Source organism: Petaurus breviceps, unplaced genomic scaffold (assembly GCF_028583685.1).
Source record: "Petaurus breviceps papuanus isolate PSGF00001 unplaced genomic scaffold, PetGlider_PUasm1.0 81, whole genome shotgun sequence".
NCBI classification, from domain to species: Eukaryota; Metazoa; Chordata; class Mammalia; order Diprotodontia; family Petauridae; genus Petaurus; species Petaurus breviceps.
The window spans coordinates 5,147,823-5,164,804 of NW_027186546.1; the positions used below are offsets into that span (position 1 = coordinate 5,147,823).

General features: G+C 36.8%; 1 pseudogene; it reads left to right on the forward strand.

The window, feature by feature from the left end:
• The first annotated feature begins 16,571 nt into the window (after positions 1–16,571).
• LOC138176149 (U6 spliceosomal RNA) lies at positions 16,572–16,672 on the forward strand (annotated as a pseudogene).
• The last annotated feature ends 310 nt before the right edge of the window (positions 16,673–16,982 follow it).

Genomic DNA, 16,982 nt, shown 5'->3' on the forward strand with positions numbered 1-16,982 from the left:
GAATTGCGGAACCCCTAATCACGATAGCCAAATGAGACTAGGTGGCTTGAGTCCCTTTTCTGCTTTTAGTTCCCTGGAGAACACGGGGTGGGGAGGGAGGGGGAACTGGAGGATGCCACGGTGAGGGAAGATACCACAGAAAATCCGCAGAATTAATAATCCTAAACTCTGCTGCCTTTCAGGGACTGGGCTGTAGTTGTGTGCCTCAGCCCTTCTCCCCTCTTCTGCTCATGAACACTGGAAGTGTGCACAGCCCACGTTTTACAACCTCTGGCACCTAAAAAGCCTCTTTCCTTAAGCCTGTCTCAAACTGGTACAAGCACAGGGCTAGCAACGTGATCCGACCGGCTGCTGCCACATCACTGTACTGGGAGCCCGTGCTGGGCTCGCCTCCGTTGCCGTCGCTGTGCTGCCACCGCCTCCTCTGCTGTACTCCAGAGAGAGGGGCGGAAAAAAGAAAGCCTAGAGCGCCTAAACACAAGCCGGATTACCTTTTCCCTAGAGCGATCCCCAAGAAAATGACTCACTGCTAGTGAAAGTAAACTGGGATTTGCGTTTAGTTGAGCATTATCTAAGCCTCAGATGCAGCGCAGCGGCTATTTGGAAGGGGGCGAGTAGGTAAAGAGAGGACATCTCGGAGTTGGGGGCGGGGGCTCCAAAATGAAATCACCCATTATGAATCCTGAGGCCAGTAACTGTATGAAAGCCAGTCAAGGAGTCTTCCTTCTTGCTTCCAGTGTGATGTTTACATTCTCCCCAGTCGATCTCCGAAGAAATTAATCATTGCCTGGGAAGCAGGATGAAAGCTAATGTAGGAATAAGCGGAAGGAGCGAGGTCTATTGCTACGTCCCGACCCTGCTCTGTGTATGGGTGGCAGGGACAAGATCTGGGTCGCTGGAAGCCGCGTCTGGATGGAAATCACGTGCCTGCAGCAACTTTTTTTTTTCACCTCAAGGAGCCGCCGCTGCCATCGAATCAGCCTGTCCTGCTGCAGTCACCCAGCCTCAGTAAAAAAAAAAAAAACAAAAAAAACAGCTGGCTTGATAACCAGGGTGGCAATAGGGCTGTAACCAAGGCTCATCCTTGTTTGAGAAAATTCTTTAATGAATCCTGTTAATTTGTCCTAAGGGGTTTTTTTTTTTTTTTTTAAGGTTTCATTTAAATAAAAAAAAAAACACTATAGTGGAGAAACTTTTTAACCCTTTCATTCACCGGCCATGCCTCCCTCCCCAAATCCTAGGTGGTTTGGTGATAAATTATGTTTTGGGGGAGAGGGCTAGTTGGGACTTCAGTTAGCATTCTTTTGTCATCTCAATTCACTACAAAGTAAGAGAAACTGGAGTATTGCATACATTTTCCTCACAAAATAAAATCATTGGCAAAGCCTTTTAAGGCAAATATTTCTGAATCAACTCAAAGGTTCAGGTTAGAGAGCACAGTGAATTTATGTTTGGAAATTTATTGCATGGAAGTGAATCCCAGAGTATACAGTAAAAAATAATTTAAGGGCTGGATTACTGAATCCTTTTCATGAATGGAGAAGCCAAATACATAAATATAAATGTCCATAGTAATGAACAATAAATGAAAGTTTGTTTTTTAAAATAAGATGAAAAGAAGCTGAATTAATACATATGAGTTTAGCTGAGGGAGGAGTTGAGGAGAGAATAATTGAGTACATAAAGTATTCTATTCAGAAGCACATGGCTGCATACAGGACTTTTGTTCAGAAACCTCTGGCTGTATACCTGGTTTTTCACTCTGGTATCCTTCCTTCCTCCTCAGTAAATGGGTCTTTTATTTTTTTTTTTCCAAATTCTTATTGCTCCTTGACCACTTCCATTTATCCTTTTAAATTTCTAGCATCACCTGCTTCAGTGTTATTTTTCTGAATGGAGAGAGAGGGCCACGAACTGCTGAGCTAACTTCAGGAAGGGGAAAATACAAGAAAAAAATAGTTAGGAACAGGTTCTTATCAATCTCAAGCTCCTTGTAAATGATGGAAGGATAATTTATGAAGTCATACACTTTGATTTGGAAGAGAAATACCTCATTTTTACAAATGAGGAACCTGAGATGCATAAAGGTTAAATGAGTTCTTCAATGTGGATTAGTAATGACAGCTAGAACTCCAATTTGACTTCTGATTTGCAGTCTGGGATTAATAATAAAATGGAGATAAGTTGTCAGAGGATCCTTTGTCAGATATATTGTATAGGTGATTTAATTAAGGCTTTCATCTAATTCAATTTCATAAAATACCTACTATAACTGTTGTGGTATAAAAAATGATGAACAGATGGACTTCAGAAAAACCTCATAAAGACTTTTATGAACTGATGCTGAGTGAAGTGAGCAGAACCAGGAGAACTTTGTATACAACAACAGCCATGGTGTTCGATAACTGATTTTGATAGACTTAGCCCTCTTCAGCAATGCAAGGGCATAAAGCATTTCCAGAGGGCTCATCCACATCCAGAGAAAGAAATACGGGAGTTGGAATTCAGAGCAAAGCAGACTATTTTCTTTTTTGTTTTCTTTCTCATGGTTTCTCCCATTCATTATAATTCTTCTATACAACATGACTAATGTAAAAATGTGTTCAATAGGAATGTATGTGTAGAGCCTATATCAGATTGCATGCCATCTTTGACAGGGAGGAGGAAGGGAGGGAGGGGGAGAAAATTTAAAATTTATGGAAGTGAATGTTGAAAACAAAATAAATAAATTTTAAAAAATGCCTACTGTGTATAAGACATAGGAGAAAAGCACATTTTAAAACAACACTATGCCTGAACTATAGGAGCTTATACCTACTTAAGGGGTAAATAATTTTCAGTTATGTCCTATCCTTTGGACCTAATTTGGGGTTTTCTTGGCAAAGATACTGTAGTCATTTGCCATTTCTTTCCCCAGCTCATTTTGCAGATGAGAAAATTGAGGCAAACAGGGTTAAGTGACTTGCCCTGGGTCACATAGCTGGTAAGTGTCTGTGGTAAGATTTGAACTCACTAAGATGGATCTTCCCAGCCCAGGACACTATATCAATGGTGCCACCTGGCTGCCTGTATAAGACTTACAGTTAAATATTGTATTTACCTTATATTAACCAGGTAGAAGGTGATGGGGTCAAAAGAGATAATCAGACAAAGTTCTCGAGGAATTTTTGAGGAGATAAAGAACACTTTCGGCTTGGTGGTATCCAGTAATGTTTGTTTTTTTTTTTTTTCAGAAGAAGCATCTGATCTGAGCCTTGAAGGAAGAAAATGATCCCAATAGGTAGAGATGAAGTAGAAGTGAATTCCAAGCATGGCATGGAAGGTATGCTTGGAGGGGCGGGGGGGAACAGTAATCTGAATTCCCTGGAACTAGAATGTGAAAGGGAATGAAGAGGGTAATGAGTTTGTATTTTATCCTGTCAACTTTTGGTTTCCAAAATAGGGGCCAGGACACCTTGAGGGGAGTGATAGTAACTCCCTACATAATGTCATAAACCAATTGGAGGGTAGAAAGACCAGTTGAATATAATCCTCAATTCAATAGTTATTTCTTGGCCTTGTCTACAACACAATCATACCAACTCTTATAACTCAATTCTCTCTTCTCTACTGTGAAAGCTTTTAACCTTCCTATTCTGAGTAGGGGCAGATATAACCTAAACTAACCCCTACCCACAACAGTTCTGCCTTCACTCCATAACTTTAATATCACTTTAAGACTGCAACAGGCACCCTTTCAGTGAGAGACAGAAGCATACAGAATGAGTCAGCATGAATGGGTTATGACCTATGTCAGAGATACCATTACATTATCTATTTCCTCAAATCCACCTATTTTTCAAGGCATCACTATCCTTAGTCATATAGATTTACATACCTCATTGCCATTTTCAACTCCTCACAATCCTTCACTCCATCTCCCTCTATCAGTTGCCAAATCTTTTTATGTAACCCTCACCTCTCTTGCCCCTGTCTACAATCTGTTCACAAAGCTGCCACCTAAATCAGACCTTCTTTACCTTTTGTCTAGATTATCTTCCTATTTGGTCTCCCTGCTTCTAGTCTCTCCCCATTCTAGTCCATCTCCAACATAACCACAGTGGTTTTTCTAAAGCACAGGTGTGATAATGCCACTTTTCTCCCCTTCCTGCCCTCCCCCCCCCACATTCAGTAAACTACAGGAGCTTCTTATTGCCATTAGGGTTAAATATTATTTCATCCTCATCTTATCCTGCTAACATTTTTTTCTGTGCAAGTTTTTAAATGCACATAATCATTAGTATAGTGATATATGCATGCAATTTGTAAATAAGTAAATATACACATCTTCAGTTTCATGCTCAACAACCTTTTGATGAAAGAGATGCATTTTTTAAAAGTTTGGAGACCACTTTATAGGTAATAGGAAGCTACATGAAGGCATCTGTTTAGGAAGGTGACATGATTCGACCTGTGCATTAGGAGATTGTTTTGGCAGCAGAGTAGAAGATAGACTCTGTGAGTCTATACACATCATCTCTCTTTCTTTTTTTGAGGGGAGAGGGCAGGGCAATTGGGGTTAAGTGACTTGCCCAAGGTCACACAGCTAATAAGTATTAAGTGTCTGAGACTGGAGTTGAACTCAGGTCCTCCTGACTCCAGGGTCAGTGCTCTATTCACTGTGCCACCTAGCTGCCCTACCACCCCAAGGCTACAATTGAGCATAGATTTATTTATATATAGGTATTGATATATACATATGCATACACATGTATACACATACATACATATATATACACATACATACATACATAAACATATACTTTCCCTAAGAGATTCTACTCCTTGTTTTTATGTTTATGTATATCTCTTTTTTCCTATCTCTCCCAACTCCTCTACTTTACTTCTACCTACTACCTTGTCCTCTTATTATTTAACCTACCCCCCACTCCAGATATGTCTCCTTTACCCTCCCATTCCCCTATATCTAAACACCTTTTTGTACACCCTTTGACCTATTCCATCCCCCTCACCTCTAAAGCTCCCTCCCTTATCCTCCCATTCCTCTAAATCTAAACACCTTTCTATACCCCTCTTTTAACCTATTCCCTCACCCTCCCCTCTAAAGATCCCTCCTTTATCCTCTCCCCTCTCCCTATCCCCTAGAGTTTTATTTCTTTTTTGCTTTTTTTTTTGGAGGGGCAGTTGGGGTTAAGTGACTTGCCCAAGGTCACACAGCTAGTTTTTGTGTTAAGTATCCGAGGACGGATTTGAACTCAGGTCCTCCTGACTCTAGGGCTGGTGCTCTATTCACTGTGATACCTGGCTGCCCCAAGAGCTTTATTTCTTTTTTAAATTTAGAAGACGTTTTTACTCTTCTAGACCTATATGTATTTTTCCCTCTTAAGCCCATTCCTGATGAAAGTAGGTTTCCAGAACTAACAGTCCCCCTCCCCCATCTAATTCCTCTGTATTGGTTCTTCCTCTTGTACTTCATTTGTATAAGATAATTACTCTTTCAACTGTTCTTGAATGGTTTTACTTTTTAACGTCATATACTCAGGTCTACTCCAATCATTCTTATAAGCTACCTAATTACTAGTAGCACTCTTAGACATAGGTTTTACATTTTCCATACATAAAAAGTAAACATTCTAACCTTATTTAGTCCCTTGAAATTGGTCATTAGTATGCACATTATATTTCTCTTGACTTTTATATGTCAAATCTTCTACAGAGCTCAAAATATGTAAATTCTTTATCAGTTGAGGAAGATCTGCTGAAAGCAAAGGGGTTACAAAATGGGCCCCTGCTAGCCTACAATTAGATAACTGTGTGATGCTTTGCTTTTGATTAAAAATTCTCAGCTTCGTTCTTTTAATAATTGAGAGGAAATGGTTTCCACTTGTTTTTCTATGGTTCAGTAGTGAAATTACTACCTAAGAAGAATCTAATGAAATGGAATCTTTCCCCCAAGTTCCTCCCCCTCCCCCAACTTGTGTATTCTTCTAAATCATACAGTCATTATATTTATCTTGCAACTTTTGGAAGAATCTATATTGTTTTATTGTTAAGTCTTAGATTCTCAAATGAGCAGAGAATGGCTAAGTTACTGGAACTCCTGAGGGACTCTATTTGCTTTCTTGGGTGTGGCCAGTTCTCCTGGAGAGTAGATTTAGGACCTGGGTCCAGACCTGAACTACCAAAGCAGCCTGAGAAGTATTCAAGCCTCTGGCCTTCCTATTTGGGATATGGTGTCCTATGCCAGCACCATATGACTGGCATTCAGGAAAATAAAACACCATGAAGTGAAGTATACCTGGATGGTACTTTTTTATTTTTGTTAAGTATGAAGATTGGAGTTATGATAATTTTCTTAGTATGCATTTATTATTCTTAAATGCAGGAATATTGGGAAAATTTCACAGAAGTCTTTTTCAAGTTGATTTTTAGTGCTCAAATCAAACCATGGATAGAAATAAAATAGACAAAAATCAGGAACTGACTGGTGAACTCTGCATCATTACAAAAAATTGTCATAAGAACATGGTTCCAGTCAGGTTTTTGTCCTCTACCTCTGTCTCTCCTCGGATCTCCTTGTCTTCCTCAAGACCCACTGCACTGGGTGGGGAAGGTTTCTTGTCATGAGGAGTACCACAGTAGGGTGATTGATGGAAGGTCAAGAAGCAGAACAGATCACCAGGAACTGTATATAATTTAAAAATACTGAAGTCATTGTTTGTTGAAAGTACTAGGTTAATATGCAAAATAAGGGCTTCAGGTTCCCCATTGTATACTCAACAAAACGGTAGTACAGCACAAGTAGTACAGACTTCTCTATTTCATTTGTGGCTTTGCAAAGGCTGCTAATTATCATGTTTGCTAAATATCATTTAATGGAATAATTCTTTGTACTTAGCTTTATAGTACTCTGCAAATATTTTACATATTTTTTAATCATCACATAAGAACAAGGGGTATTCATACTCAAAACATATTCTTTTATATTTAAATCATTAAGATTCATAATGTAGACTGTAAGATCCTTAGGGCACCTTCTATCTTTTGCTTTTTATTTTTTTATCCCCAGGGCTTAGCACAGGACTTGGCATATAGTAGGTGCTTAATAAAGGTTTATTGATCTAAGCACAGGGTAAAAAAGAAATGCAAAACTCTTCCCTCCTTGGGGAAGATGGGGTAGTCATGAAGGAGACAACATACAAATAACTACGTGTATTATATGTATATATATATATTTGTATATATATACACACTCTCATAATTGGAGATAATATCAAAGGAAAGGCACTAATAGTGTGGCTTGAAGGCATGAGATAAATAAAATCTTTTTCTAGGGAGATCTCTTATTAGACCCTGGAAGCTTGTAGACCAATAACTTCTCCACAGCATTCCCAACAAGTGATCACCCAGCCTTGATAGCTCTGATTGTTAGAAAGTTTTCCCTTCTTTTGAACCTAAAATACATAATTAATATATTACAGAGGTACAAAGATTATTAAATAGTATCTGAATGAAGTTTGTTAATAACAGGGGAAATCAGAAAGGTCCTCATGGAGAGTGTGCCATTTGAGTAAGGCATGAATTCAGTAGAGGGAGAGAGGCCTAGAGAGCAGTATAAGTACAGGGAAAGTAAGAGAGCCATATTATGAACTTAGGAGCAAAGCTCAATCTATTGAACAGATCAGAAGTTTATAACCAGAGGACTGTGAACTTTTAAAAATATTTTGACAATTATATCTCAATATAATGAATTTCCCTTGTAATATTTTGCAGTACATTTATAAACATTATTTTGAGAAGGAACCCATAGGTGTCACCAAAAGGCATCTATGACATGCAATAAAAAGATAAAGAACCCTAGGATTTAAGAATAGAGTTCACACATGGCAACAACATGAGGAGGTGTAGAGTGGTTCTGGAGTCAGAGGACCACAGTTCACTTGATTTGATACCTGGGGAATCCTGGGCAAGTCGCTTAAGTCCCTGAGTCTTGGTTTCCTGTAAAATAAGGGGAGTAGATTCATTGACCCCTATGGGCCCTTTGTGCTCTAAATCTATGCAATGAGTCTGGAAAGCAAAACTTGGGCAAGATAGTGTATGCTGGCTAAAGTGTTACTTTTTTTGGCATATAGTAGGAGACCACTGAAAACGTTTGAACCACATAATGACCAGATTTATGAATAAGGGAAATTCTCCTAGCAGCAGCATGAAGAATGGATTTTAGAAGAGGAAGAAAATTAAGACCTGGAGGATATTTGGGATGTTCCAGACAGGTGTAATACAATCTTCTCCTAAGGCAGTGGCAAACAGACCCCAGAAGAGTGAGATGGATGTGAGAGATATGGAGAGGTAGAATTGGAAGGGATTGGTTAACTGATGGCATAGAAAAGGTGAGGAAGAAGGAAGAGTCAGAGATAACCTCAAAATTTCAAATATGGAGTGAGAGCATATATTAAAGATTTAAGGGGAAAGAGTTGGTTTCGGATATGGTGAGCTTCTGTTGGTGGGATAGCAAGATGGAAATGTCTTGTCAGCAACTAGAGTGTATTATTATCATAGATTCAGAGCTGAAAGAAACTTTTCAAGTCTTCTATTCCATTTGTTACACTGGCCACCATGACCACTACTACTGCTTGCTTAAGGTATTACATTGCCTTACATTTCCCTCCTCCCCACAAGTTCTCTGGTAACCTAAGGGGTTCTGGAGATATCTATGCCCTCTGTAATGGTCTTCACTGATGGTGTTTCCCCAAGTGTACTGTGGTGGGTGCTTTGTATCCCAGTTCCACTTAACCACTAATAGAATAGATTTTACAAAGCAATTTGTTTCAAAGGTATAAACCAAATATACAAATAGCTTAGCTTAGTTTCTATAGAGCACAATGAAGTTCAAGTTCCAAAACACCCACTGGTTTAGAATCCCATGACTTCTCCAGGCTTCCCTGCCAGGCTGGCTGAATGCAACATCCCTCCTGGAATCTTGCTTCTAAGATTGCCATGGCTGGAACTTGCTGGTCCAGTGGGGATCACTGCCAGCACATGAAACTGAGGACAAAATAAAACAGACAAATACTCCTAGCCACAGGGTCTAAGAGGAGTGGGGGAAAGGTACTTCCATCCCGATTCAGTTCATGGTGCCCACACTGTGAGTTATATGTGGTCCTTACTCTCTGGACATATCAGGAAAGACAGCATGGAGGAAAGAGCATGAGGCAGAAATAGCAAGGGCCTCAGTTTCACAAGTTCTAATTATGCAGCCAGTCAAAGGAGGCTACCTCCACCTACACATGGTGCAGGATACAATATTGCGAGCCTCTGTGTTAGATGATCTAGGCACATTCCAAAGGCAAGCCCCCATCACATATTGTTTTACAGATGAGGAAACTGAGCTACAGAGAAGTTGAGTGGCTTACCAAAGTCACACAAGTGGCAGATTCAAACCTAGGTCCTCTAACTCCAGAACCAACATTCTATCAATGATACCAAAGTGAGTTGCAAATCTGAGACTTCACAGAGAGATAGGAAGATTAGAAATGTAAATTTGGAAATCATATGCATTGAGTTAGCAATTAAAACCTTAAGGTTGAATGAGCTTGATCAAGGAAAAAGAAGAGAAAAGGTCAAAGACAGTCCCTTGGGCAATACACATAGTGGGAAGTAGATGATGCTCTAGTAGTCAAAAAAAGGAGACATAAGAGAAGAAGTAAAACCAGGAGAGTATGGTATCTCTGTAGTTAAAGAATCAAAAATTCTATAGTTGTAGGGAATGATCAACAATGTCAAGAACTACAGAGAGGTCAAGAAGTATGAGTAACTACCAAACAGGCCATCTGATATGACAATTAGAAGATCAATCATGACTTTTGAAAGAGTAGTGGACACATAAGTAGTAAGGAGAGAATAGGGCATTTCTAGTAGGTATTTTTTCCTGTGGATTAGTAATGAAAGGGAAGCATACGATGGGATAGTAACTGGACAGGTCAAGTGGGAGGTTTTTGTTTTGTTATGTTGTTTTTTTCTTTTTTTTTAGGACTGGGAGATGCTATGTTTGCAGGTACCTGAACAAAAGCCAACAGAGGATTTATTTCATCTTGTTCTCACCATATGTCAGGAACACAGGATGCCAAACATCCAGAACAAAATTGAAAAATTCTGTCAGTAATTCAGCTTTCAAAATTTATTTGTACCGAACAGCTTTAGGCATCTTTGGTATTCTGAATGCACTTCTTGATATTTGTTTTGCAGAGCAAATACTCAAAGTGAGGGGATCAAGTTTTTACATTGGTTCTAGTAGCTGCAAGTTGTCTCCTCATCCATTGACTGGTAGTCAACATATTACATGTAGTGAAACTAAGGTGTCTTTCTGGTGCTTTTCTTCCTGCAGGAATTATGAGATGCCTTAGGGAGTCACCCCAGTAAGCCTTCAGTTTAATAAGAGAAAATTTACCACAGTGTATAATATAATTGAAGAAAAATGTAAGTTAAACTGGAGCCTCCATTTCCCTATGTTTTTTAATGATGTTTAAAACAGTTCCACTTTATTTTTTACTTAATTTTTTTCATTTCTTTGGTTTTCACATCACTTTTATTTTCAAATATCCTTTCTTTTCCTACTTAGCAAGACTTAGCAAAGAAAAAAAGGTAGCCTATTCAAATATGCAATGTTCCAAACCCATAATTTCTCACCTCAACCGATTCATTCTAGTTAGTGTTGTACCCAAATCACATAACTTGCCAACATTTTAAAATTCCTCTCATGAAAACACTATGGATTCTCTTTAATAACCATCACATTAGTAATTTTAAAAATGTTTTGAAGAATTGAGCATAAAGTATTCTTAAAAGTAAATACTATTTGCAATAAGCCACAAAACACAAAGTGGATTTTCTAAACTACAGAGAAAATATCTTGAAAGTGACTTCTGAAAACAGTTCACATGTGAAATGTACTTCAAGTTATAGAAGGTAAAATTCATTCCCACTTTATTTTTTTTTTAAAGAAATTGGGGTTAAGTAACTTGCTCAAGGTTACACGGCCAGGTGTTTCTGGGTGGGTGCTAAGTGTCTGAGCCCGGGATTCGATCCCCAGGTTATCCTGACACTGGAGCCGGTGCTCTTATTCGCTGTGCTACCTGGCTTCCCCCTCATTCACACTTTAAAGAAAATAATAGACCAAATAAAATAAATTTGAAATTTAATCTTAGCTGCAGAATACCAGAGACAATTCAGATTGGCTCTTGAGAGTCAATTTTGTTGTTTTTTTTTTTTTTTTTGCAGCAGCAGTAAGTCATTAAACTTCTGCCTCAGTTTTCTCAACTGTAAAATGAGGCTAATAACACTTACCTCACAGGGTTGTTGTGAGAATTCTTTCTCCTTTCTCTTCCCCTATAGAATCAAGACTAGGAAGGTATAGAAGTGAAGTGAGTAGGGGTAATGATCTAAGAAAATACTTACGTTGTAGAGATTGGAGATACTGGTGAAGATAAAGAAGAGGTGCAGTAAAAAGATAGGAAATTATGCTTGGGTAAGGGAATTTTTGAATTTTCAAAAGTGAAATGCTTGTGAGAGATGGTGAGATAAAAATTGTGACTATACCTGTGTGTGGCTGTGGTTGAGTGGAGGAGTGGGTCTTAGGAGTCACTCTTGAGAAAGCAGGAGGTCTTTTGAAAGAACCTGTTCTCCTTTAATGGGTAACAAATATGTGGAGATATTTGTAAGCAGAGCAGTATTTAAGTCTTTAGGATGCATCTTGAAAGTCTAATTCATAGAAATTGTGTTCTATGTAAATTTGGCAGAAATTAATAAGAATACTAATAATGATAGTAATAATACCTGACATTTTACATGGCTTTATTTTGTATAGGTTTTACATATTTTTCTCATTTGACATAAACCTTTCACATAGATACTGTAATTCACAATAATATTAACAACTAATTCATATTGACCTTTGAAATCATTGAATAATCATATAATTGAGCTTAGTTAATGAGACTGATCTTTATACAGTAGGGTCTTTGTATGAAAATGATTCAAACTAGATTGCATTCAGATGAACTTTTGAAAACAAAAAGGTGAGTGAGAAAATTGAGACTTGGGGTCTAAGATACTTATGTAGGCTGAGAAAAGGAGGATACAAGGTTTTGGTTTTTGTTGTTTTAAGCATTCTCCCCTTACATAGAGAGAAGAGGAGGAAAAAAGAAGAACTTATTTGAGCAGAGCCCATGAAGAAGGTTTATGAAAAGAGAATGAGTAGTGGAGGTGAAGAACTAAATGAGTATTTCTTAGACTGAGTACCACAGGTAAAGGTTATTCATTCAAATAGATAATGTGAGAGAGTTGGGTGGCAGAGAAGGGATATCCTGTCACATCTAGTCTGAGCAAGGGAAGTGTGTGTCAGGTGGGGATGGGGATAACAATAAAACTGGAAGCAGCAGATGTGGGCTTGGGTTAAGAAGCTGAGGGTAGGATATTGTCCATGAAAGAGATGGAAATCATGTTGTGGTAAGAAAAGAAATCACAAAGACCTAAAGCTAATTTTTAAAAAATGTAATGCAATATAATTAGATGGAGGAAAACACAAATTTAAACAATTATAACCTTAAATGTTAGTGCTCTAAACTGGTACAGATAACAAGAGAGTGTGGCAGAATGGATTAGAAAAAAGAGTCTCACAATTTGCTGCACAAAATAAAAATATTTATAACCTAAAGACATATCTGGACTTAAATTGAGGTTCCAAAATAAAATGTGTTATATTTTAGGGAAATCCAAGAAAGTAGTCTTGATATTGGGAAAGGTAAAAGTCAAAATAAACCTGCCACAGAGAAGAAAGACTCTGTAAATATGGAAATGGTATCAATATTTTTAGCAATATTAATTATTAGTCAATAAATGCACTGTAAAGTATAATATCTAATGCAACAAAAACTTTGATAATAAGATGTTTGTATATGCTTTAACATCATTCTTTTAAAATTTTATAACAGAAAAATAAATACAATAGAAATTATAGATCTGAATAGAATTTTATAAAAATCAGATTTGATAGACTTATGGTGATTATTCAATATTAAAGAATTATTTTTCAACATTACACAGTATTGCTCACAGAAGGTGGTCATGTGTTAGGCCAGGAAAAAAGTTATAAATGCAGGACAGAAATATTAAATAATTCTTAACAGATAATAGCATATTCATATAGTATTCAGTAAAGGAAACAAGATCTAGAAACCTAAGTGGAGACTAAGTAATAATATCCTAAATAATGAGTGGGTTAAAGAACTGATCATGCAAACACTTAATAAAGTTTCCCTAGAAATGTTTTTTATCTTTGAAAATATGCATTATACAAAGAAAAAGAGACCCTTAAAGAATTAAACATGCAATTCAAAAATTGGAATAGAGAGAAAAGATTAAATCATCAAAATAAACAATGAGAATAACAAATTCACAGTGAATAATGAGTAAATAATAGAAAATTATCAGAAGTTACTAATCACAACTATATGCCCCCAAAATTAAGAAGGAAAGGGATGAATATTTACAAAAATAAAACAAAACAGCAATCAGTGTTTTTACACAAAGAATGAGTAGTCCATAAATGAATTTCCAAACAAGACTCTTTCTGTACCAGATAGTTAAAAGATTCACCAAAATAGAAGGGGGAAGCATTGTAACATGGCATTCCCAATTTAGGAAACAAATATTGCTGATACATAAGTCAGGAGGGGATAAATCAAAGAAAGAGAACTATGCACCAATATAACCAATGAAGTAAAGAAAAAAAAACCCATATAATTTTAGCATAATTTGTAATGTAGAAACACTATAAATATTTCATCATTTTAATAACAAAAGCAACAAATCTCATATGAATATATCAATACATGCTCTCTCAACTGTGGACAGACAGAAAGTCATAACAAGAAATAAGTTAGAAGACATTAAAAAAGACAAAATAGAATAAATTTTTGTTAAATAAAATTTAAAAGCTTTTAAGCAAACACAATCAATTCAGCTAGAATAAAAAGAGACATTGTGAATTAAGAAAATAAAAATTCTACATCAAACAAATCTATAGGGAAGCCTTCCTACCAAGATTGCTGCCTGAAATGAGTCAGAGTGCACAGCTCTCCCATAATTTCTGACCAAACAATAATCAAGAAATCCAATGAGAAACTATAGTGACTTTTTCCACCCCTAAATTTCACAAAAATTTAGCCCAGGGCAATAAGAAAGGGGACTATCAGTAAAGCCAGTGACAGAACACACAAACAAATCCTAAGCCTCTCAGAACAACTGAAGAAAACATCAAAGATTTAATTATAAACCCACAGAAGGGTACTTGGAAGCTCTGAGGAGCAGTATTGATTAATTGTTCTAATATTTCTGGTCATCTCATGGAGTCATTGATTTTGGGGTTCTATTCTAGTTTTCAAGTAGTCTGTTACTTGGACAAAGTTTATTTCTTTCTCCTCCAAACAATTCTTCCTCCATTTTTTCCTTTTAAGAGTTTTGAATTTTTCCTTCTGACTATGTAAAGTGACCATTCTCTGCCTCATTTCTTACCTAGCCTTAATCAATGAGTGGGCATTGCCTCAGTGAAACTGAAATCTGTTAAAGAACTTAACTTAAAAAGGCCAAGGTCTCCCCCCTGCATCTAGGGCCATCTACAGTTATCCTTATCTTACCATTGGACCCAGATTTTACACAGCCCTCCCTCACTTAAATCCAGTTCCCTTGCATGTCATGGCATCACCTCCCTTATGTCATGGTACTCTTTGAGAGACAAACATCAAAAACTTTTATTTTGTCTTTCATGTTTTGTTTCATTTCTTCTAGGTATTCTTGTAGTCCTTATGGAAAACATTTTTCTTTTCTTTTTTTTTTTTTAAAGCAATCAGGGTTAAGTAACTTGCTTGGCCAGGTGTTTCTGGGTGGGTACTAAGTGTCTGAGCCAGGGATTCGATCCCCAGGTCATCCCGACCCTGGAGCCAGTGCTCTTACTCACTGTGCTACCTGGCCTCCCCTGGAAAACATTTTTCTTTGAGTTTTTGCATGTAATTATTATAGATTCATGCATTTCTTTTTAGGTAATCTCTAGATTGTGTGTGTGTGTGTGTGTGTGTGTGTGTGTGTGTGGTCATTTAATTAGAGGATTGTCAAGTATTCCTGACGAAAAGACCAAAGCTGAATAGAAAATTTGACTTTCAAGTACAAGACTCAAGAGAAACATAAAAAGGTAAACATAAAAGCATAATTCTAAGGGATTTAATAAGGTTAAACTATTTATATTCCTATTGGGGAAGATGATATGTAACTCTTAAGAACTTAAAAATTTTTAGGGCAGTTAAAAGGAGTTTTCATAGAGGGCACAGGAGTGAATCAATAAGAACAATCTCAAAAATAAAAATAATAATGATCTAATAAAAGGAAGAGTGAGAAAGCGTTATGCATTGGGAGCAAGGGGAAGGGAGTGGAAGAATAGAGAAATTATCTCACATAAAAGGGGTGTGCAAAGAAGAGCTTTTACAGTGAAGGGGAAAATGATAGAGGAGGGTGATGGTCAATATGTAAACCTCACTCTCATATAAATTGATTCAAGGAGGGAAGAATGTATATATACACTCAACTGGATCTAGAAATCTATCTTACCCAAGAGGGAAGTAAAAAGAGAAAGGGATGAAGGGTTAGGGAGTGATAAGCAGAGTAAGGTAGAGTAAGGAAGGCAGACTTTTGAGGAGGGACAGAGTTAAAAAAGAGAGGATAAACAAAAGAAAATAGGATAAAAAAAATGTACAGCTAGTAATCATAACTTTGAATATGAATGAGATGAACTCACCCATAAAGTGGAGCAGATAGCAGAATGGATTAGAAACCAGAATCTAATAATATATTGTTTATGAGAAACACATGAAACACACACACACATACACACACACAGAGTTAAATTAAAGACCTAGAGCAAAATTTATTATGTTTCAGCTGATGTAAAAAGGCAGCAATAACAATGTTGATCTCAAACAAAGTGAAAGCAAAAATAGACTTAATTAAAAGGGTTGAGCAGGGAAACTACATCTTAATAAAAGAAACCACCAACAATAAGGTAATATCAATACTAAACATATGTGCATGAAATAACATAGCATCTGAATTCTTAAATGAAAAGTTAAATGAGTTATAAGAGGAAATAAAAAGTAAAACTATGTGAGTGGGGAGGGAGGGGGTCAACTTTCCCCTCTCTGAATTAGATAAGTCTAACCATAACATAAATAAGAAAGGTGATAAGGAGATGAATAGAATTTTAGAAAAGTTATATATGATAGACCTTGGGAGAAAAATTTAATGGGAATGAAAATAAGTAAACCTTTTTCTCAGCTATATATGACACCTTCACAAAAATTTACCATGTGTTAGTGCATAAAACCTCAGAAACAGAGAAAAGGAGAAATATTAAATGCTTGCTTTTCAGACAATAATGCAATAAAACTTATATTCAATAAAGGGATATGGAATCACAAATTAGAAATTAATTGAAAAGTAAATAATCTAATCCTAAAGAATAAGTGAACCAAGCAGGATATATATTGAAACTGGAATTATATAGAGAAGATTAGCATGACCATTGCACAAGAATAACACACAAATTCTTGTAACATTCCATATTTTTATAAGAATAAAAGCCATTCCCCAATTGATAAATACAGTCAAAGGACATGAACAGGCAGTTTTCGGATGAAGAAATCAAAGCTATATATAGTCATATGAAGAAATGTTCTAAATTATTATTATTGATTAGAGAAATGCAAATTAAGACAACTCTGAGGTACCACCTCATATCTATCAGATTGGCTAATATGACAGAAATGGAAAATGATAAATGTTGGACAGGGTGTGAGAAAACTGGGACACTAATGCACTGTTGGTGGAGTTGTGAACTGATCCAACCATTCTAGAGAGCAATTTGGAACTATATACAA